Source organism: Lonchura striata, chromosome 5, assembly GCF_050655825.1.
Source record: "Lonchura striata isolate lonStrDom1 chromosome 5, ASM5065582v1, whole genome shotgun sequence".
In the NCBI taxonomy this organism is placed as follows: domain Eukaryota; kingdom Metazoa; phylum Chordata; class Aves; order Passeriformes; family Estrildidae; genus Lonchura; species Lonchura striata.
Window position 1 is genome coordinate 11,815,476 of NC_140707.1, and position 23,128 is coordinate 11,838,603.

General features: G+C 43.1%; 1 protein-coding gene and 1 long non-coding RNA gene across 6 annotated transcripts in view; one reads left to right on the forward strand and one right to left on the reverse strand.

The window, feature by feature from the left end:
• Positions 1-9,842, reverse strand: part of FAR1 (fatty acyl-CoA reductase 1) — a 34,471-nt gene extending 24,629 nt beyond the window's left edge. The window contains exon 1 of one of the 5 annotated variants that reach the window (XM_085579705.1): positions 9,792-9,842. The gene's annotated coding sequence lies outside the window, so the exon portion shown is untranslated. Of the gene's footprint in view, positions 1-3,267; positions 3,406-7,553; positions 9,445-9,759 lie in introns of those variants that run through there. The other 4 variants (XM_085579706.1, XM_021527563.3, XM_085579708.1 and 1 more) reach the window with 4 other exon arrangements.
• LOC146767237 (uncharacterized) lies at positions 4,587-22,534 on the forward strand. The gene is made up of 3 exons (XR_014955336.1): positions 4,587-5,468; positions 13,552-13,686; positions 15,340-22,534. It is a non-coding gene; the product is annotated as an uncharacterized LOC146767237 (long non-coding RNA).
• The last annotated feature ends 594 nt before the right edge of the window (positions 22,535-23,128 follow it).

The window sequence follows — 23,128 nt, forward strand, 5'->3', positions numbered from 1 at the left end:
ACCTCCTAATAAAATGAAGGGTAAGGGATTATTACTCAAATTAAGCACAAAGCTAGAAAGTGCTTTAGCTTTTGCTTCAGTTAGTAAAGTTAACCTTGAGAATCATGATTCTTTCCACTCCCTTCATCAACCTCTTGGAAATGATGTCATTCTTGCTAAGAGAAACTGAAACTCTTTTTAAAGACAAATGTGGTATGTCTCATAATAAAGTGAGAACCTGGCCTTTAGAATCCCTAGGACTCAACCACAGTGCTGCCATTCTTTTAAGTCAGCTATAGCAACATCTTTACTGTGACCCTTTAACCAGCTGACTTTCACTAGATAAGAATGTAGCATTATGGACACACTTCCACATTTTACCAATCTCTTTGATTAAACTCATAAAAATCCTGAGCTGATGTAGTGGATATCTAATTACAGTCCTCTACGACAGTTCCACACAAACTGCTACAAACAAAACACTCCCAAAAAGGGACCACAGAGTCACAGAACATTCTGAGTTGGAAGGGACCCACAAGAATCATCCAGCTCTCAAGTGAATGGCCCTTAAGGGGATTGACAAGCCTTGGTGTTATCAGCACCATGCTCTGACCAACTGAGCTCATCTCAGGGATAGAATCATAAAACTACAGTAATAAAAAAACCCCGACATAACTGAGAATCTTTAAACACAGATGGAATGCTATTTAGGCAAATATGGATTACAACACTGAACACCTTAACAGGGTGGGAACCTTTCTTCACCTGCCACCCAGGAATAAAGGTGCAACTTCTAAATATGCTCAGTTCTTTCAAGACAGCAAGATACTGCAAGCAAGCACTTAGCAGGGGATGCACAGAAGGTATGTTAGGAGTGAACAGCTAATTTGTCCTTTTTGCCTGAAAAATTCCAAATGTTTTTGGAACACCTATTTGTCAGATACCCACCATATCAAAGCATTGTGCTGTTTTTCATGCACTCATATCTCAACTGTCTCTGAACAAGTTCCAAATGATTACTCACTAAAAAGGAGTTACTATTTGCACAAGTCCTGTTTTCACAAGTCTGGGTACCAAGTATTACATCAGATACTCCAAATCCTTATTTTGACTCCCCTCTTTGAGAAGGGAAGCATCTAACAACAGACAGTAGGATACAGCAGCAAGTTTAGAGCAGAACAAGCACAACTATTTCCACTGGCCACAGTACATCATCTGGAATTGTTTCTTTGAAGGTCAAGAGAAAAAGCTATTGACATTACTCCACTTTCACCACACAGTTAAGAGACTCTAATGCAAATTTGAAAGCACAGCTCCTGCCATGAAGCATGGAGTGCAAGACACAGCATGCTTGTGAGTCATTTTTCCCTGTTCAGTTAAGATACAGGCCTGTTGTTTTTACCATGGCTCAAAGTCACAGTTAATGCTCTTCAGGTATGTCTTCCTCATAACTTTTGTTTTCCTGGTCTTTGTGTACACCATTCACCTCCTCCTAAAGATCTGCATGATCACTCCCATATTTAGGACAGCATTTCAGTTCCCTCAAAGAGGGAGGCAAAACTCTTGCAATCATTAGTTCTGCAATTTTGTCACCAAGATTCAGGTGTGTCATGGTTCCTACATACCCTTCTTACTAATTTACCTAAGTAGCCATAATTTCTACTTTTCATGCTTTGAGACTCTATAAGAGTATCTAATACTATCCATTCATCTGTCCTTCCTCAAAGAAAGGTTTAATCCTGCTTCTGACACAATGCCACAACCTCAGCATGCAAACCTGCTAACACGGGCAGAGTCTTTGGATACAACCACACAGGAGCCTTGGACAACATCCAATACATGGCTATGGTCCAACATCTGTTTCTGAAAGCTAAAGCACTGAAAAGTTATGCTGTCAGTGGAAATACCTGTGTTGCTGTAGTCCAGCTTTTTAAGTGACTGCAAAATCTGACCATATTTAGGCTCATGTGGTGTAAAGAAAACTGGCACAAAATAGATCAAAGTTTCCTGCCTCAGACATTTCTGACCATATTCCTTTGTGCAACAGGCTGAAATCAGAATTCCAGACCTACAAAACATCGACATCCAGAGCTATGATGAACCATAATGATTAAATGGGTTCAATTAAAAAGCCAGAACATCCACAAATACTCACATTCACACTTAGGAGGCAGCAACACTTATATGTTTGCAGGCTAATTTTATTTATTTAGTTAATTATTTTTAGGACTGATAAATGTTTCCTTTAAGAAACTCTCAATCCAATTTCTCTTTACCCTGTTCTCCAAAAACCAGACTTTAGTAGACTTTATTCATAGCAACTTCCCACACTGAGATTGTCTTCTACTTCCATTACTCTGGGAAGATTCCAGCTCGAAAACATAATTGGTGACTTTTTCAGAAGCACACATTGCTATCAACATTTCAGCAAGAAACACAGGGATTGTGAGGGAACTGCCTAAGAGCACCAAATTAGATTTAAAGGGTAAAAACCATGTATGGAATCTAGGTGTGAATGATCAAAGTCTGAATCCAGCAGCCTATGCTTTGCTCTGCTAGAAAGAAAGGCTGTCTCAAGCACAGGGAAAGGAAAGAATGTTCCCATTCTCCACCTACCTTTCCCTGCCTTCTCCAAGAATGCATCTCCACATGCCAGTTAGCATAGCACTGCTGGCAACTCCTCATCTCAAACTCAGAAGGGTCTTCCCTCACAGATATAATATATTACTTTTTAAAGTTGTTTACAGCAGCAAATTACTGAAGAATCACAGAATTTATAGGTTGGAAGAACTATTTTATAATTCTGTTTGTAAATAAAACTATCAAGAAATACACATAGTTCCTATCAGAAATTTAGTTTAGTCTCTAACACATAACAAGCTGGTGCAGGTGCAAAAAAAATCTACCTTGCAAGACACCACAGCAAAACCAAATTGAACATGTTAAGGTTGTTAAGTGTCAGCAATCACTTTATCTTGTATGTTTACAATAGCTGTTAACCAGCAATACATAATTGTCACCATTATCCAATCATCTGTCACCAGCTACCTCTTCAAACACACACAGAGAACTCCTCCCAAACACAAAGTTGTCTAATGCACACTGTGGGATATCTAAAACCCTGTATCAGACACCTTTTTGAGCTAAAAAGCAAAAACAGCCTAGAATAAAGAAATCTGACACTTGAAAGGCTTAATAAGAATTCTGTAAAGAACTCTCTAGAACAGAAATATTCAAAATTCCCACATTACCCATAGGTACAAACAGCCTTTGCTAGGGGAATCTTACGTGAAGCTGCTGCTGGGATCCTTCTGAATTCACAGGCTCAGGGCTAAGCCCACGGTGATGCTTCGCAGAGATGCTTGTGCAAAGGGTGCTGTCCTCTGGTAAGCCAAGAGTTCATAAGCACTTCAGGAAAAAAAAGAAAAACCACCACCAAGCCAACACTCCAGGATCCTAGCCAACATTCCCCATCTTGTAAAAAATTCTCGTGTCCGAGGCTGAGCAAGTGCTATTATGGAGCAAACAACAGCAGCTCTGTTTGCCTCCAGAGCTACTGCAGCAATATTTAACTCACTGCTTCAGAGGGCTCTGACTCTCAAAACAAGGACAATTCTGTTTTTAACAGGAAAATTATCAGTTCCCAGATTTGTCCAAACACAGATCAAGATGCTTAAAGATGTGCTTTCCAAGTGCCAGGAAAGCCTGCTGCAGCTCTATTGAATGTTTAAATGCTAAATCCAGCAACTAGAGTGTGTGCATGTGTGTCCTTGCTAGAGATTAAATGCTCTGTCTTCTAGTTATCACTGACAAACATTAGGTCAACAGCACACTCCCTCCAAATTCAATCCTATCAAGATTATCGCTCATCACAGGAAATGGAAAATGTGCATTTCCCAACCTCTCAAACACCAGCAGCAAGCCACAAAGTTGTGCAAAAACACAGCCCAACAAATTAATTTCCTCCTTCCCTCTGACAGCTTGAGCCCAGCACTAGCAGGAGAAAAAAGCAGAAAAAGGTGGTAGGAGCATTTTGTTTCAGTATATTCAGACAATGAAATTTGTCCAGACATCAAATCTGAGTGCACCAAGAGTCTTGAAACACCACACACACTCCCCACTGCATCCACACCTGACAAAAAATCATTACATAAGTCACTCATACAGGGCTCAAATTGCCACATTGCAAGGACACCATCACAAGCTCAAAAAAAAAAAAAAAAAAAAAAAATATCTGGGAACTGGAGAGATTAGAGAGACTCAGCAACAAAGGAAGTAATATTTAACTCACCTAAACAAGGTTATTGCCAGAAAGACAAGTCTGGGTCATGTCATATTATATCATATCATCATGTCTCATTTAATCTGTGCCTTGTTTCCACAAAAGCAAATCAATGAATGCTATCAGCAGAATGCCCACATTTTCAAGCACCACAAGGGCCAATGACCTACCCTATGTGGCCAACACCTAGCCAGCATATCTCCAAAGGATACAGTCTGTTTGCTTTTGTGGTCCAAGGTTATAGCCATTGGGAAACCTTATCTGTGAAAGATACTGCTTCAAAAGATGAGTAGAGACTGTAAACTGCTTTGGGTGCAAGTTAACCTTAAAGCATATCTACTCCAAACTTCCCAGTCATGTGGAAGATTTGGGATTCTTCCCTCAGATCGCAAAAACAGGCATATCCATGTTTTAGACTTCACCAGCATTCTTATCTACTCTCTGCAAGTTCATTTTCTTTACTAGATGTAAGCCAGGGACCAAGAAAATGTAACACACCTCCAGGAGCTGAAAAACATACTGGCAGGCTTGGAAGCTAATTAGAACAACTAAGTTTTGAAGACTCATCAAAATGGGCCCGCTAATCCAACATCAACTAGCCAGTCTCTGGCTTGGCCCTGGTAATATGCCAGACCTCAAGTTTCTCACTACACTTTCCACACAATAGTGGGGATGGACTCAGGGTAATACTGTGTTCTCTACACGTGAAATACAACAAAACTAAATCAATCTGAAGGACCAGGCCCGAGTCACAGCTGCAGCATAGGTAAATGCTACCAGAAGACCCAAAACTCTATGGCAAAGAACATGGCAAACTTGTGGCTGACCCTCAGTGATTTAAGAGACTTTCTGAAAAATAACAAGGCATTTCAAATTAGTTTAACATCTTCAGGACTGAAGATTAGAAAAAAAACTTCCCAACTACCAATGAAGAGATTTGTCCTCTTTAAATCATTTACCTAATGAAACACAATACCAGTTCAAGTAACCAATCTAGTTAGGTCAAAGTTTACATAGCTGAGTGTATAGCTCTGTGTACAAAAATAAAGTAGACCTGCTTTTCAAACAGTTCTCCTCACTATTCTTAATCACTGAAATATGCTAGATACTGAAAGCCTGCCCTCGAGTGTGTGCTCCTCAAGCTCCTGGATATATTCTGGATCTCCTCCTGGATATATTACTACTGCTGGCAGCACATGCATTCAAGGTAAGGAGCATTATTAAATTGATTTAGGTGAGACTTAGCTAATACTGCATATCATCTCTTTAACAGCACTAGATCACATTAATATCAAAATTCAGGTTGATACCAGACATGGAAATTGTTCTGTCACTTTCTTTTAGATGACAATGACAAAACCCAAGTCCAGTATTCACTCAATTGCTTTGGGAAGATGGTGAATTGGGTCCAACTAACCCATGTCTACCCAATAACTTATTAGCAGAATTCAGCCTAACTCATCAACTACTTCACCAAAGACACTCTTGTGAAATAAGATACTCTGAAGTGAGGGCTGTGCTCACAATCATGGAGTATTTAACCTCTTTGAATCCTTTAGTCTTACGGAGCAAAACCTGATTTTAATGAGGGCCACTGTTGAGTTGATCTCAGCAGAACTCCATCATCAGAGCTATTCAATGCTTGTGGTTACACACGTATTTCTTTAGCATGTGTTCACACACCTTCCTTCAGCCAAAGTTCTGATTTTACTACAAATTTCCACTTACTTGTGCTTCTACTCAGAGGGATTCTGTACCAGATGACTTTGTAATTACTTCTTAGTAAGTAATCTGTTCACAAAGCACATACTAGGGAAGTCCCTTGCTTTTCTGTAAATATGTTTCTTTTACAGTCCTTCCTCCAAAAATGAATTGGAACAAACTAGGAGGTTTTTACAATCCCTTTATAATTAAGTTATAAGTTGATGTTTTTCTAAATTGTTTGCTGTTTAAGCCTAGTCATCAAGTGCACAGTGGAGGGGGGGAAAAAAAAAGTCTCTTTTGGTATAGTTAAACTCATTTCTCAAAATTGCATAGAAGGCAAAGATCAGGTCAGAAATTAAGATATTCCATATAAGAACATTTACTGTATTCCATCTCCAGTTAACATGAAAACATGTTTAACACACATGCAAGGGGAATTTTAAACAAGTTCTAGGAAATCAAGAGGTAGGCAGATTCAAGATTTGCTGAACAGAAGCTGAATTCCAGATCATTTTATCTAATTTAATTGGAAGTCTGTATTAGAAATCTCATTTGCACTTTTGGTTATGAAAGGATTACAAGATAAAGCCTCACTGTTTATCAGGGTAGTTGCATAAATCAGGGCTCTTACTTTGCATAAGTCATTACTCTTGAGTTAACCCTGAAAGGAGAACAGAATCTGTCTGAAGGACACATCTACAAGACAATGAGCAGAGCAGCACTCACAGCTGACTCTCCATCACTAGCTACTCACTTAGTAGTGGCCTTAGGAAAACAGGCCAAAGGCATCACTTCAGCATTCACTTCAGCCTGCTGATATTCAGCCCTGGTTATCACTAGAGAGAGCTTTAGCAGCAGCAGGATTGTTGCTGCAGTTGCTACTTGATACTGTCATTTTGCTGGGAGGGAAAAGACAAAAATCAAGGGAACACACAATATTCAAGCGTTCATCAGTTTGTCAAGTTTCAGTAATAAGATACTTTCAGTCTTTAAGCTTCAGGGTTAACTCCTTAATCTTGGTAATTAAAACCCAGATTCACCTTTTTCATATTGATCAAACAAGACAAGGATAACTACCCAAAAACTGCACCTGTAATTATTATCTATTTAAACTTATTATTCACAAAGCAATTACAACTGGAATACTTAATCAAGAACAAAAGGCTTGGCTCTTATTCTTCTCATGTTTTAAATTATATAGAAGGCCTGAATCACGTTTTACAATAGACATTACACGATGAATTTAAAGTCCTAGGAATCAATACTTCAGACTCCTCCCATACTTTCCCAAATCTCTTACAGTTAAATGGTATTTTCTCTTCTATTACGCTCCTGCAAGAATCCACAATAATTCTTTTGAAACCTAAAAATTACTCATTTATCTGAACACTCCACCAAGTCATATTTGAAACATTATCACCTCCTAAAAGAAAAAAAAAAAAAAACACACTAGTTTACCTTTCCTTTCTTCCAATACACGTGGAACAAACTACAACCGAAAAAATAAAAGCCCATTTCCACAATTTTCTTATCTTTAGAAGTGACTTAAACAGATATTCAAAGCAAGTTGTACCAAGGGATTGCCTACCTGTCTCCCAGACAGGGTGCTGGCAGCCTCCCTCCTCCTCCTCAGGAGAAAAGCTCTTTTCTCAGGGCGATAGGATCGTCTGCAGTGCCAGAGCTCCAATCTTAACTCCTATTTATGCTAATGGATGTCCTCTCCGGATCTAGCAGCTACACCTCTTGCACAAGGAGCTCCACAAATGTACAAATACCAATGGCATGGAAAGGCTGAGCTCCTGCGCACACACAGACACCAACACCTGCTAAAAGCAGGACCTTTGTCAACACACCGTGGTCACAGAGTGACAGGGGACATCCCTATGGTCCCTACTGCAGATCCTGCGTGGGAAACACTCAGAAGACAAAAAAAAATGGGAATACCTAGTTTGTCCTGATAAGACAGGATTTGCTACTACAGTTTGCAGCTTCCAAACCGTGCAAGTATCGACTTATTACTGCAAAGCTTGGAATCAGCAACAGGGAGAAACACCTGTTTCCCATGCACATCATGCATGGATGTACACGATGGTACCAACTATGCCCAGACAGCCAATGTTTACATAATGCAAGTGCTCCACAACAAGTACCAAATTAGACAAGCACAATTTTTGCTGATATTGGCTCCTTTCCAGAATTTTTACCTTGCCACTCTGCAGCTCTGCTTTCTGCAGACAAGTAACAAGCAAACTACATGAAACATCCTCAAACACTAAATATTTTGTGACAAAAAACTGAACACACACAGATTCTGGCTGAAGAAGCCAGCCAAGCCTGCAGTCACTGTAACAATTTATGTCTTCAACAACATCCAGGACCTTCTGAGGCACTCACTTAAACCTTCCAAATGGCTGTATAACCATTTTAATTTGTTCTGCATCCCCTTCCAAGCACCAGAAACAACAACCCTTATGAGGAACTGGGAGCTCCTCCAAGAGCTAGAACTCAGAAGCAGGAAGATGACAGAGAACCCTTCACTTCGTAGCAGCCAGAGGAGATTCAGTTTGGCCTTTCAGGAGCTAAGAGGGGTAGGGATGGTTACACTTTTGCTTCAATGTTAAATTTTATCAACGAGTATCAGCTGCTAGAGATGAAAAGGATGTGGTCAGGCTGGGTTATTCTGGAACTGTAAGGAAAAAAAACATTTATCTGTCCAAAACCTACAGCCACAGTTAATTTAGAACAACTCCCCCAACATGCTTTCACTTCTTTATATCTACAGCACAGCAATAAAGCCAAGTACTTGCAGTAAAAAAGTTAGAGATCTTGATTTGTCGTTATTTTATAGCTCTGCAACAGGTAGAGGTAAAAAAAAAAACCTATAAAACCATAAGACATAAAATTAACCTTTCCTATCCATCTATAGGTTTGTGATGGGGAAATGGCTGAATTTTAAGGCACCTATATGTGAGTGAAGGGCAAAAAACAGGGTAGAGGAGCTGAAGGGTGAAGATCCTAGAAATCTACCTTATACCTATAATATAATTTCCAAAATGTTGAAATAATGGTCTCTCAGTTAAGAAGCACAGACAGGATATACAAATTGGGGATCAAGAAATTCTAGCCTGCTGCAGTACAGATGGATGCCACAGACAGCAAAACTCCTAACATGCTCCACTTCTTAATTATTATCAAAAGAGTTATCAAAATATTTTAAAAAATAAACTTTCGATTGCTAAAGCCTTGAAGTAGGTCAGATGAAATTAAAGGTCTCTATTTTCATGGGAATCAAGCTGGTTTCGATTACAAGCTCACTACCAACCACTGTACCCCTGCAATCAGCCGCACTTTAAACTTCACTGGGGGAAGTGCTCCGGAGGACCGCGAGCCTCCCGCAGGGCACGGGCGGAGGAAGGGCTCTCGTCTCCTGCCGCACGGACGCGGGGCTGGGGCACGGCCCAGCCCGGCTCTCCGCAGACACGAGAGGGACTCGTGGCCTTCGCTGCCAGCCCGTTCGGGCAGGGCAGGGCCCCGCCGCTCGCCGCAGGCCCGCCCAGCCCGAGGGGGATGGTGGTACCCAGGCCCGGGCCCCGCGGCGGGGGCGCCCGGCCTCGCCCACGCTCCCCGCCTCGCCGAGCATCCACCGCGGCCGCCGCGCTCCGCCGGCCCGCCCGCCGCCACGACGCGCCCTCCATCCTTCCCCCCCCACCCCGGAAAGGCGCGGCCGCCCCCTCCCGCAAGGCCCCCCGTCCCGGTGCCCGGGCGAACCGGGCGCGGGGTGCCGGCGGCGGTACCTGCTGCGGGCGGTACCTGCTGCGGGCGGTACCTGCTGCGGGCGCTGCCCGGCCCGGCCGTGCCGCCCGGCGCTCGCCGCCCCGAGGGTCCCGCACGGCGGCCCCGCACGGCCGCTCCCGTTGGCCGCTGCGCGCGCGCTCCCCGCCCGCCCATTGGCCGCCCGCGCCGCCGCTCGCGGGACGAGGGCGGCGCGGATTGGCTGGGCGCCCGCCGGCGGCCCCGCCCCCGCCGGCGGCGCGCGGGGGGCCGCGCCCTCCCCCCACACCCACACGGAGAGGGACAGACAGAGGGACGGACGGACAGACAGACAGAGGGACACACGGACAGACAGAGCTCCCCCCTCACAGCCACACACTGAGGGACAGACAGAGGGACGGACGGACAGACAGACAGAGGGACACACGGACAGACAGAGCTCCCCCTTACACCCACACACTGAGGGACAGACAGAGGGACGGACGGACAGACAGACAGAGGGACACACGGACAGACAGAGCTCCCCCCTCACAGCCACACACTGAGGGACAGACAGAGGGACGGACGGACAGACAGAGCTCCCCTTAAACACCCACACACTGAGGGACAGACAGAGGGACGGACGGACAGACAGACAGAGGGACACACGGACAGACAGAGCTCCCCCTCACACCCACACGGAGAGGGACAGACAGAGGGACGGACGGACACACACACATACAGAGGGACAGACAGACAGACAGAGCTCCCCCCTCACACCCACACACACAGTCACACACACACACACACACAGAAGGACACACAGACAGGGGGACAGACACACAGCCACACACACAGAGGGTCATACTCACAGACAGGTACACAGACACACACACAACGGGTCACACACAGACAGACACACAGTGCACACACAGACGGACACATGCTGCACACACAGACACACAGTGCACACAGACACACACAGAGGGTCACACACATTGCACACACACAGACACACACACAACGGGTCACACACAGACAGACACACAGTGCACACAGACACACACAGAGGGTCATACACATTGCACACACACAGTGCACACACACAGACACACACAGAGCACACACATTGCACACACAGTGCACACACACACAGAGGGTCACACACAATGCACACACAGACACAGTGCACACAGACACAGAGTGCATGCATACTCACAGAGGGTCACACACGCAGACACACACAACAGAGGGTCTCACACACAGACACACACACACAGTGCACATACAGACACACACAGAGGGTCATACGCACAGAGTGCACACAGACACACACAGAGGGTCACACACACACACAGAGTGCACTCACAGACTGCACACAGACACACACAGTGCACTTACAGACACACAGTGCACACAGACACACACACAGAGGGTCACACACACACAGTGCACTTACAGACACAATGTACACACAGACACACACACAGAGGGTTACACACAGTGCACATACAGACACAACAGAGGGTCTCACACACACACAGACACGCACACAGTGCATTCACAGACTCAGTGCACACACAGACACACAGTGCACACACAGACACACAACAGAGGGTCACACACACAAAAACAGGGTCACACACACAGACACAGTGCACACAGACATGCACACAGTGCACACACAGACACACAACAGAGGGTCTCACACAGACACACACACACACCGTGCACTCACAGACACGGTGCACACACAGAGGGTCTCACACACAGACACAGTGCACACAGAAACACACACCCCCTCACACATACACAAACTGGCACACACACACCCTGTCACTCACACAACGCACACACAAACTCACACACAGACACTCACAGAGGGTTTCGCACACTCTCACATGCACACACTCCCACATTCACACTCACACACACACTCACACACTCTGCACCCCAGCACGGCTGCAAGGGGCGGAGGAGCTGCTCCGTGAGGGGCCGGGAGCGTCCCCGCAGTGTCGCCACAGTGTCCCCTGGCTGTCCCTGTGTGTGTCCGTGTCCCAAACACTGTGCTGCCATCACAAACCAGCGCGGGTCCAAACCCACTCCGAAGCTCCAACCACAGAGCTCCAGCCCTGGCTGAGGCTCTGGGCAAAGCCACCCTGGCCCTCAGAGCACGGAGCCACCGGGCCACAGCAGCAGCTCCACGGCTCTCGGAGCAGCCTGAGCCATGGGACAAAGGCAGCAGGACCCCGTGCCACTGGCAGAGAATCACGGAGTCGTGGAACCACCAAGCCTGGAAGAGGCCTTTGAGACCATCAAGCCCAGCCATCAACCCTGCACTGCCGCTGCAACCTCCAAAGTGCTCAAAAAATCTCAATTGTGAGATCATCAGATTGCTATCGATAGGCGCCGTATTTGTGTGCAAAAGCCACTGCGCTCCACTTGCCTCACCGTTTGTACCAGACAGGCAACACGCTGTCCTGCCGCTGTGCTGCCGTCATGCCGTGCCCTGCCACCATATGCCACTGGTTTCACAACTAAATATTGCACAGATGGACATGCATCAACTGAATACAAAAAAAGAAGGGGCATTTGAAAGTTAGGAAACACCCTATCTAAACTTGTGCAACCTGTACTATCCAGATTACTGTATAAATAAGGTATTATACGAGAATTGTTGTAAGCACAGTCTTGGCTTGTGCAAGGGCAGGTTGGTTTTTCAGAATGGTTTGTGCTTGACCCGGGCCATGAGAATGAGAGCTCTGCTTACATCCTCCACAGTAGCTCAGTGATTATTTTAGACTTATTTTTAGAAGTGTGTTCTCATTATTTTTTCACTACGTAGTTGTCCTATGTACTTCCTGACAGAGTACTTAGAATCACCTAACGGTAAACTCCGTATTATAACAGTCTGGTGGACATTTTTTCACAGATTATCCCTTGGAAAACACCTGCTCACTGAAGCTGGGACATCATCCAATCATTCAGCCATACAGGAAAACTAACTAAGGCAGACAAAGACTGGAGTCTGAATCTCCCACAGTCCCGATGAAAAGTTTTGCCATTTTGTTGTACCCTGCTGCACACCAAGGGTTCCTTTCTTTTGTTGTATTGAAACCCTCACCTGTGGTAGGTAGCCCTACAGACTGTGGGAGGAGGCTTTTCCATTTCAGAGTACCAAGGAAAGATGAGTCCATTGCAGCACAGACACACAACTGCAGTCAGTGCACATGAACTCTTAAGAAAAAATATATTTTTTAAAAATCTCTAGTTGGTATATGCAAATCGAAGTTTCTCAGATTACTACAGCAGTTAAATTTAGGTACATTTTTCAGAAGTCGCTCAGTAAAATGTGTCTGTGACACCAAACCAAAGTCACAGGGAATATCCCAGCAGTATTTCAGTGTGAGAACAAGTGTCATTTGTCCAGTCTGGTTTTTGAAAACAGCTAAAAAATGGTGATGGTTTAAACTTTGTCTCTAATAAATACTTCTGATCATTGTAGTCCATTGATAAATTATAATGCAGTGACAGCAGATTAACTGATGCTTTCAGTATAAATGATCAATAATATTAATAATAATAATAATAATAATAATAATAATAATAATAATAAAGAAGCAAATCCTATTTTAATAGGATTTTAACACTAAATAATTTTTAAAAATTAATTTTAACAATTAATTTATCCCTTCAAAATTATTTATCATTAGGAAAACATCATAGTGACATTGTATCATGATGCATTTGCATTTCAATGTAGTGACAAATGGTTACTTCTTGAAGATCCTACCAAACTGGTTATTCAAAGTAGCATTGTGAATTTTTCATTGCAGGAAAGAGAAGATATCAACACCAATGTGACCTGGACTGGGAACGCTGGATAAATTATTAAAAAAAACCCCAACTGTATTTGAAACCCTATTACCCAGCTCAGAGATAGCGTGACACAAGGCTGTGGGAATCCATAGGTAAGTAACTGCAAGTGCTTGCAAGGCAAAATCTTGGTTTGTTACCCATGAGGGTGAGGCAAACACCTAAATAATCACTACTGGGGGATACAAAGAGATTCAAATTGCATCTTTAAATTGATCTACTTCTCTAAGCAATGCTAGCGAGTTACTTTAATTCACAGGAACCTTTTAGATCTTTCCAGACTGCTTCATTATACCTCTCCAATTTTAAACGAGGTCAACAAAATTTTGTGTCCTTTATTGAGCAGCTCATAGAAATGTTTAATTTCTCACCCCTGTCTGGACAAGGTTCCCCAGTCTCCCTGCTTTAGAGACTGGGAGAGGTGTGAGAGGATGAGTGCCAGGCACAAGCCACCAAGTATCAGCAGGAGTTACAGCCATGCTACAGGAGCTCAGTGTTCATCTGGAAACTTTGTTTCTCCAGGCATAACTTCACTTCTTACAAATATCTACATTAAGTACCCATACATACACTGTACACCTCAGGAGCAGAGCTGGTTTATGCAAACTGCGGTCATGTTTCTTTGTTTCAGTCACCTGTGTGACTGGCCCCATGAAGTGTGTTGCTTAAACCAAGGCACGACCATGGCCTAGCCCCTTGTGAAGGCTGTAGAGATGCTCACTTCAATTCCTTGCTAAACGCAACCCATTTAATTAAAAGATTAGTCAAGAGGAATGTCTTCTGTGCTGCCAGAAGAAAGGACACAGGCAGTTTCTGTTCAGTGAGCTTAGACTCCTATAATATTTCATTTGTGCTCATGCTAAGGGGCTAACAGCCTCATGGAAAGAAGGGGTTTATAAAGGATGCATTTGTGATGTAATGAGCATTAACAGCTCTTGTCCTCAAACTGCAGTGCGTTCCAGGCACAGGAATATAGGCTAGAATTAGAAAATTTACTGCTGTGCACCGTGCAGTGAGAAAGAACAGCCCTACAGAAACTCAGAACCTGCTTCAGTATGAGCAGTAACTAACACAGTTAAAGCTTGTTTGTTTTCTAATTTGAGGTACTATGGTTCAAAGATAAGGGTCTGAGCAAAACTAGTTAAACCAGTTTAGGAACAGTGCAGGAACTTATTTTTAGCTGTGGATTAAAGCTAGTTAGTGCATTTAAAGATATCTTTGGTTTCAAAACAGGAGAGACGAAATTTGTGATTTTACTCTCCAGAGTTAAGTTTTCTGTCAAGTGCCTCTTTTGTCTTTTACTAAATAATTAACTGATTTAGGATATTTATTTAGCGATCTGTGTTTTTAATCCAACCCTGAATATACTTCTTATTAGATATCAGTGTAAAAACAGGATGGGTAACAAATATATTGTTTGTAATCAAATGCATTCTGCTACCTTTTCTATGTTTTCCATCCCAATGTGCTAATTCTTTGGGGTTTGGGAGCAGCTGTTAGGATTAATATGTATATTCACTAAAGATTACTGAATCAGAATGGAATGGACCTCTGCAGATTGTCTAGTCCACCCTCCCTGCCTGCCTAGAGCAGGTTCATCAGACCTGTGTCCAGCTGGGCATTGAGCATCCAAGGACAGAAACTCTACACCCACTCTGGGCAGCCTGTGCCAGTGTTTGATCCCCTTTGCAATAATAAAAAAGTTTTTTTCTTGTGTTTGACTGGAAATTCTGTATTTCTCTTTGTAGCCTCCTATTCTGTCACTGGACACTACCGAGAAAAGCGTGTCTCTGCTGTCCCCTGCCCAGGTGTTTACCCACACAGCTCACACTCAGTGTGGTGGCCATCTGCATCCCCAGGACCCTTCCCACAAAGCTACTTTCCACCCACTTCATCCCCAGTCTGTACTGGTGCATTGGGGTTTTCCTGCCCAGTGCAGGGCTTTGCATTTCCTTTGTTGAATTTATAAGTTTCCTGTTGGCTGATTGTTATCTTTTCCTGCATGACTAAACACAAACATTGATTCTACATCTGCGTCCTTGCCACGTCGCTTAAAAGCAGCAGAAATACCTGCCGTGAGGTCTGAATATGAAACTTCATTTCATTCTTCTTATTTTGAAAAAACTAATGAAAACACCTCTTAACTCTACTGGCCACTGTGCCAAGCCCTGCCAGCTTAATATGAATTATATATTTGTTTGATATTTTTTGTTTGATATGTGTTTGATATTTTCTCTCTTCTTTTTCATTGCCTTTTGGCATATCAATACACTTAATTATAGTTTAGTACACTTGAGTATATTGATAAATGTGTGGGTGATAGAAACAGTTGCTAGGAAAGGCTGACATCCATCAGGAGTGTTGCAGGGGGAAGGGATCCTTCAGAGGAATGATGGAGATTTAGTTATAACTTTATTGTGTGAGGCTTGGCTCATCAATCCGTTAAAAAAATGGGGCTCTTTGGACCATATGACTAAAATAAAACAGCTTATAAAGAACAGATTTTTGACAGGATAGACTTCTTGAAAGAGTCTTCAGAGGTATTGAAGATGAGAAAGTTGTTGCTCAATTATTTTCACCAGGCTGGCTAAAAAAAAATATTGTCCAGGTATCTCTGGATACGGGAGGAGCAGAGGATTAAGGGGAGCTCGTGGTGCCCAGCTGTCCCAGGCATGGGCTTACAGAAGCCCCTTTGGAAAACAGCTGTGTGATTTTTAACACAGCTGTGCTTTGCTTCCTCCAACCTTCTTTTAATTGTCCTTCCGTTTGCAATCTGAATGTTTTTGCCAATACACACCTTTGTTTCCATGCCAGCACTTGCCTTTTTGGCCAACAAACCACTCCTGCAGTGATACATTTGTATGGAGCAATCTTATCCCATTTCAGATTTCATTTAACAGGGCTAAAAGAACCGTGATATGCAAGTTTTCTCTTGTGTAGAGAATCTCTTTCTTATGTATTCCAGGTACCCATCTTTGCATGTTTTTCAGATTAAATTTGTAATTTTATATAATATTCCAGATAAAGTTTCACCGAGATCTCACATGGCAAAAAATATTTTCATACCTCTACTGAAATCAGATCTCTTGATGGCAACTTGGGCTTATATTTGTTTTTGGCATAGCTGCCTCATGCCAGCAGTTCATAAAAAGTGTGATTTTGAAGAGTATATTTTGAGTTCCTCTTCTGTCATGCCAAACTGAGGTTCTAGCATATAGTGGTGCTATTTGTTCCCAAGCACAAAACTACACATTTGTATATAAATAAAATTTCTTCTCATTTCTAGCAGTCTAGGCTATAGGCTCTTTAAGTATTAATTCTAATTGGTAGTCATTAATTATTTGTGTTATAAGTGTTTCTTCACTTTATCAGTGAATTTTCATTATAATGTATTCAACACCTACATTATTTGTAGCTATTTCCTTTTATGTCAGCTCATTTAATGCTTCACTTTGCCTCTTTATTCTATTTATTAGTTTTCCATATCAAAATGTTGGAAGCTGCTTCTTTCTTATGCTTAATAACTACATAATATACCCCAAGTTCTGATACTTTTGAATTTATGGTTAGTTCTTCCTTCTATTTCTGTTTTAGTTACCCTTTTCTTGCATAAGCTGCATGATTTATCCTCCAGCACTGATGATACACAATCACATCTGGCTCCCAAAAACAAGGGTGATCATTTCTCCCTCTGGGCAACCACATAAACTTTACAAGCTTGTTATTGCTCATGAATGATTGCTTTGCAATTTTTTCTGTTGTTCTATTAAACAGTTTAATAATACACTTTCATATAAGCAGAGCATCCTGCCTGAATGGTGTTCTCTCCAAAGACTTTCTCTTAAGCTGTCTGATTTTGTAGGTTCAGACTTTATTAATGTATTTCTCATGTTTGCTGTGTTCAAAGGAAACCATTTCATGCTTTCACCTGTGAAACAATCCCTTCTTCGGACATAATCATGGTTTCAAAAGATTGCAGTTTGGCAGTGGCTATTGTACCATTTATCCTTTTGGTGATGTTGCATTATATTCATTGTAACTTGGTGTGACAGGGGCAGATAAGAAAAGCCTGAGGCAGTCAGTGATGAGGGCCCTCCTCACCAAAGGAAGAGGCACAAGTGAGAGCAGGGCATTGTTCTGTTGCCTGGGGTCTCTGTCCCCACAGTGGCCATGCTCTTGAGGATGGGTAGCAGTACTGGAAGAACTGGGACAGAGTTATGTGTGCCTTGATCAGACGAGCGATGGGTGAAGCCAGATTCTGAAGATGATGATCCATGTCACAGTGATAACTTACCTTCATGTCAGGGCTGGCACAGTGACCCAAGAGACTGCTGAGAAGCCTCCTGTGGATGCCTGTAGCTGAGCAATCCAGAAGATGAGACACCAGCAAAGGAGAAAGAGAGTAGAAAATTGGGATAATTTTTTTTTTTTTGTAGCCTGCATTGAATGAAAAGTGGGTGAAGGGAAACTCCTGCTTGTTCAGCTGACCCCAGGGACAGACTGGGTGAGGCCTTTGAGTGCAGAAAAAGTGTATTGTGACTGCTGGCCACCAGTTTGCTCATGAAATGCTACTGCCTGTGCAAACACTACCTCAGAGAACTGTTCCTTTGTCATCAGGAACGTTACTTCTCCACAGCCTTGAACTAATTGCTGTTTGTTTGCCCCATGCTTTCCACTCTAGAGTAAACACCAAAAGTGCCACACTTATTTTGGTTTTACTCAGGTTATACTAGGAACCGCTGATCCTGGTTGTGGTGAGGAGAAGGTTAAAGACAAATCCCTTGCAGAATTTTCTGTGGTTTTCTGTTTTCTGAACTTGGAAAGATAGCTCAACACGGCAAAATCAAGTAGATAAAAAGCCAAGAAAGAAAAGTAGTTAAAGAAAGAGAGGGGGAAAGGCAACAGAAAGTAGGGCAGAGAAGGATTTCAAACACAAAGATGTGTAGGTGGATGAGGAAGAGCTGAAGATTAGCCATCAACAGCAAATGGAGTTGTAAAAATGACACTTGACTTCAAATAATTTGTGATGTGCCTTTGACTTTTTGGACTGTGGAGAAAGAGAAGGTGTTCAGAAAACCCATCAGATATGGAAATGGAGAATCATGTAAACTTTCCTTTATTTTAAGTGTGAATCCTTGAATGGATAAGGCAAAAAAAATACATCTTCTCTCATAGCTGCACTGTCAACACTCAGCTGATGTAGTTAACTACAGAATAGACTTTTGTTATTCTTCATCAAGGTTTCCAGGCTGCCATAGCACAAAGAGCCCCTAAGAAACAGCCTCAGACTCATGGCAAATGGCAGCTTCATAGATGAGCAAGAACAAGACCCCTGCTGCAGGCACCTGGTTGTAATACACGTTGAAGTATGGAAAACTGCAAACCCTACCTTAGGAAATACACCATGATAAAGCAAGGGTTGTGCTGAAGTGATTCCTATTGTGCCTGTGGAGGGGTTACTCTGCCAGCATCTCTGGCCAGAGCCTGGAAACTGGCCCTAAAAATCTGCAGCAGATATAGGAGCCCAAAAAAGAAAGGATCAGTCTGGTGAATGCTTATCTTCTGTCTTTTAGGCCCAGTCCTAGGACCCATTTTGAGATTTTTTTTTCTTGATTTACTTTATTTATTATCTAGAATCTAATGTGAGCCATTGAGTGATATAATCTGGGATGTGGTTTGAAATTTAAAATCAGTAAAATAGTTGTAGAAGTAGGAGAAAGACCACACTCAGAAACTGTGGAACTTCATCTAAGTAACTTATAAAGAGACCCACTAGTCAGCAAGAGCAAAATAAAATAGTGAAGGCCCACAATCAGGATTAGTATCTGTAATTAACTCATCTGTGGCATATTATTTTGTCTGCATTTTACTTTAGGCCATTGCCATACAGAGCAGGGATCACACATGGTTTAAGATGCTAATGCAGTTCCAATAAATATTTGACATTGATTTAGAGCCATCAACCTGCCATTTGCAGTTTCCAGATAATTTGTTGATGACATGCACTGGAAGACAGAAGTTGAATATCAAGGAGAGCTTCACCCTGTCTTTGTTTCTTACACTCTGCTTCCTTAAACCTCTGCTATTGGCCACACTTAGGGCAGCATTGAGAAAAGAAAATATTGGCTCCTTTGGCAGTCATCATCTTCACTAATATCACTGAGCAGATCTACAAAGGTTGAGCAATGTACTCTGCTTATGGGGCATGGTTGGAAGATGCTGCTGATGTCAAGACACCCCTGATAAGATTAATATCTTATCAACCCATGAACTATATGAATTCCAACACTGAAAAATCTTGTTCAGATAGGTTACACTCAGCTGAATCACTATTAGAGAGCTGCTTAAATTCACCTTAGAATTATCCCTATTAGAACAGAAAATAATATTCTTGGCCACACAGTAAATTTAAACTCTGCCAAGTGAACTGTTGTAATACTCACTGACTGAAATTATTTCTTTTTAAGACACTTGAATTTACAGTCTGATTTAATAGCAGCTGAAATATCACTACAATATTGCTGCAACCTCTAATGAGGCTTGATAACTAAGGCAGAGTAATCAGGTCTTCAGGATCCTGAGGATACAGCTTTTTGGGGCAGAATTTAAGGACATATTGGATATCTGCCAAGTGCTTCTGAGCCCGTCATTCAGTCCTAAGCAGACAGCAGGGTGCTCAGAAATCCCAAATCTGTAACAAACCCACAGTAGCTGTGGCACTTCCCAGAAGGGTCAAATCTAACATGCTTTCACTGTGGCTATCACTTGCAAATGCGCAACAACCCAGCAAATTCCATGTGCTGGAGCTAGAAAAATGCCTGGTTTGCCCATGAAGAATCCACAGAGGTTGTCTACTGCAGCCTGAGTGTGTCAGACTCACTGTTTAAGCACCAGTTCAGTGGTTATATGCCAGCACCCAAAGATCCCCCACCTAAAATATCAGCCTAAATGCAATGGCCCTTACTCCAACAGAAGGATTCAGCAGTAACTCTGAGCTATGATCTCATTTTGGAGCAGCCTAAATATCCAGTAATCTGGCAATTAAGGTGCCAACAGTGGTGCTGACAGACCTGATTTCAGTCCTCAGTCGGGTTGATGAGTGGCTCTAGTGCTAGTTCTTTGTCCCATTGTCCATGAGAGTGACCTTGACAGCAGGCTGCCACACACCCAGAATGCCAGGCTTCTGGAACCTCTTACTGCACTGCTTGGCTCTGTATAATAAATGCTTCAGAGCAGGGATGTGGGTGAGGGCAGAATGTGGATTAGAAAACACTTCTCTCCTTCTAACTAGGATTCCCCTAGGGGAGAAAACCAATCCCATTCTCCTAAGGAGAGAAGCACCTTTCTGCTCTTTGGGGTGTCAATTACATTTATCTCTGTTCTTGGCAGGCCCAGCCAGTGGGATTAAAGTTGAATGCATTGCTTAGAGAGGCAGGGTTTGCAATCAGGAGCTGAGGCAGGCAGACGCCAGAAAGAGAACACTTCTGTAACCTCATTCAGATCGATTTGGTGAGCTTTGAGGCTCAGCAGCAGAAGAAATCAAACCGGGCATTTCTTCTGCGAGACACTTTAATAGCTGCTCTTATTCAACAGTGGGTCAGGATCTCTGGTCTTTGACCATACTGGTCATGCTTTTTTCTTTTCCCTTATTGCTGCTTAACTCAGGACAGCTTTCTTCCAAAATTATTATGGCATAAAATATTATTTTGTACTTGAGTTTTTTCTGTCAAATCCTGGTTTCCGTGACATGATGTAAGCTGCAATTAGCTTAATTATTTCCTTTAGCTAAACATCTTCATATTTCTTGGAGTTTCATGGAAATGAAAGCTGTAACACTTGGTTCACTGACTTTACCTTAAGGACAGCAGTCCATTTCATAGATTGTGAAATAAATGAAGTCTGCATATTTTCTTAAAAAGGCTGAAGTTTGTTTTTTTTTTTTTTTCTTTCCTTCAGGTCTCATTTCTATTCATTCATTCCCTTATCTTCTCTTTGTCTTACTAAATTGGGTACTTCAACCTCTTGGAATCTTCTAAAATCACAGAGAAAATTTGGTTGGAAGGAACCTGGTCTGGTCTGACCCCCCACAGAAAGCAGAAGTGACCCCAGGGCTTGACCAACTTAAAAAAATCTGTTTTCTCTGGCTGCAATCCCCCGCTCCTTCTGCTACCCTGATTTACACTGATCCCATCTATTGTTTCTGTAAATGTTAATGTAAGATAAAGGTGCTGTAGTTGTTTGGGAATTAACTAGACACACTGCAAGCACAGTGCCTGAGTGTTTTGTTTTGTTCTGCGCCTCGGTGTGTAGGTGGTGAGTTCTGATGAGCTTCTGTGAGCTCAGGTTCACGTACAACCACATCACTGTGGGCAATGGAATTTCTAAGTCCTATGTTACAATGCAGGTAAGAGCATGCAGCACTGATTTAGGGCAAAATATATTACAGAGATATTGAAGTGAATACTCAATCCAAGCATTACAAAACAAGAAAGCTCAGAAAAATAGAGAAACAAACTATGTCAGGATGGAACAACACAGCTCTGGCTGTCAGTGGTGGCACCAGGCAGAAATCAGAGTGGCAGTGAAGACACTTCAGGGCTTCAGGGCTGTGATCTCTGGTTAAGCTCCACGGTGAAGTATGAAATTCCTCTGCCTGTTACATCCCTGGTGGGAGGAAGATAAGGCTGCAGACTGTTCTCAAAGCATGGCAGCAGCACTGACCTGGTGGCTTTTTTGCCAAGATCAAATGCTTGTCAGAGGTAGGGCACCATCAGCCTGCTGAGTGGGGAGCCTCAGGCAGAGCAATGCCCACTTGTTCCCCTTAAGAATGTCACTAAATGGAACTGTGCCTCCAGTCTGGGGCTCAGGCAGAGTTGTGCTCTTCTTGCCCTCTCTCTCAGAGCCCTTTGCCCACTGTCCCTGTCCCTGTCCCTGTCCCTGTGGTGCCTGCTCATGGCTGGCAGCAGGCAGCACACAGAGAGCTCTGAGCAGGCTCCAGCAGGGGAAAATACTCAGGGGACAGTAGAGCAGAGCAGAGCAGCTCAAGCTGCAATATATCCTAGACTACCTGGCAAGCTGCAGAAGCCCCATCTCTCATCACCCAGCTAATTAGTTTGAGTGCAGAGCCATGAGGGTGCAGCGACACCGACTCCCATCCCGGGGTTAGCACAGCTGGCTGGGCTATCTGATAACTCACACTCTGCAGCACACACAGGCCACACACCTTCTAAAGGATGCTGGCCTAATTATCTCTCCTCACAGTTTTTAACTCAGAGGAGCACCTTTATTCTGGAAGTTTGAAAAACTTTAGTCTGTCTTTTAACTGTAAATGCTGCAGCAGAAACAAGCAAGAGTTGAACACCCGAAAGCCTGTGCTCTGCCAAAATTGCGTTTTCTCTTCAATATGACAGAACCTTAAAAAAAAAAATCAGGTAACAAGAGTTTAGTCATACTGGAGCTATGGAACAGTGCTAGGCTTTCCCCACTGACCAAACTGCTGGAGGGCTTGGCTGATCCTCAGTATTCCCATCCATGTGT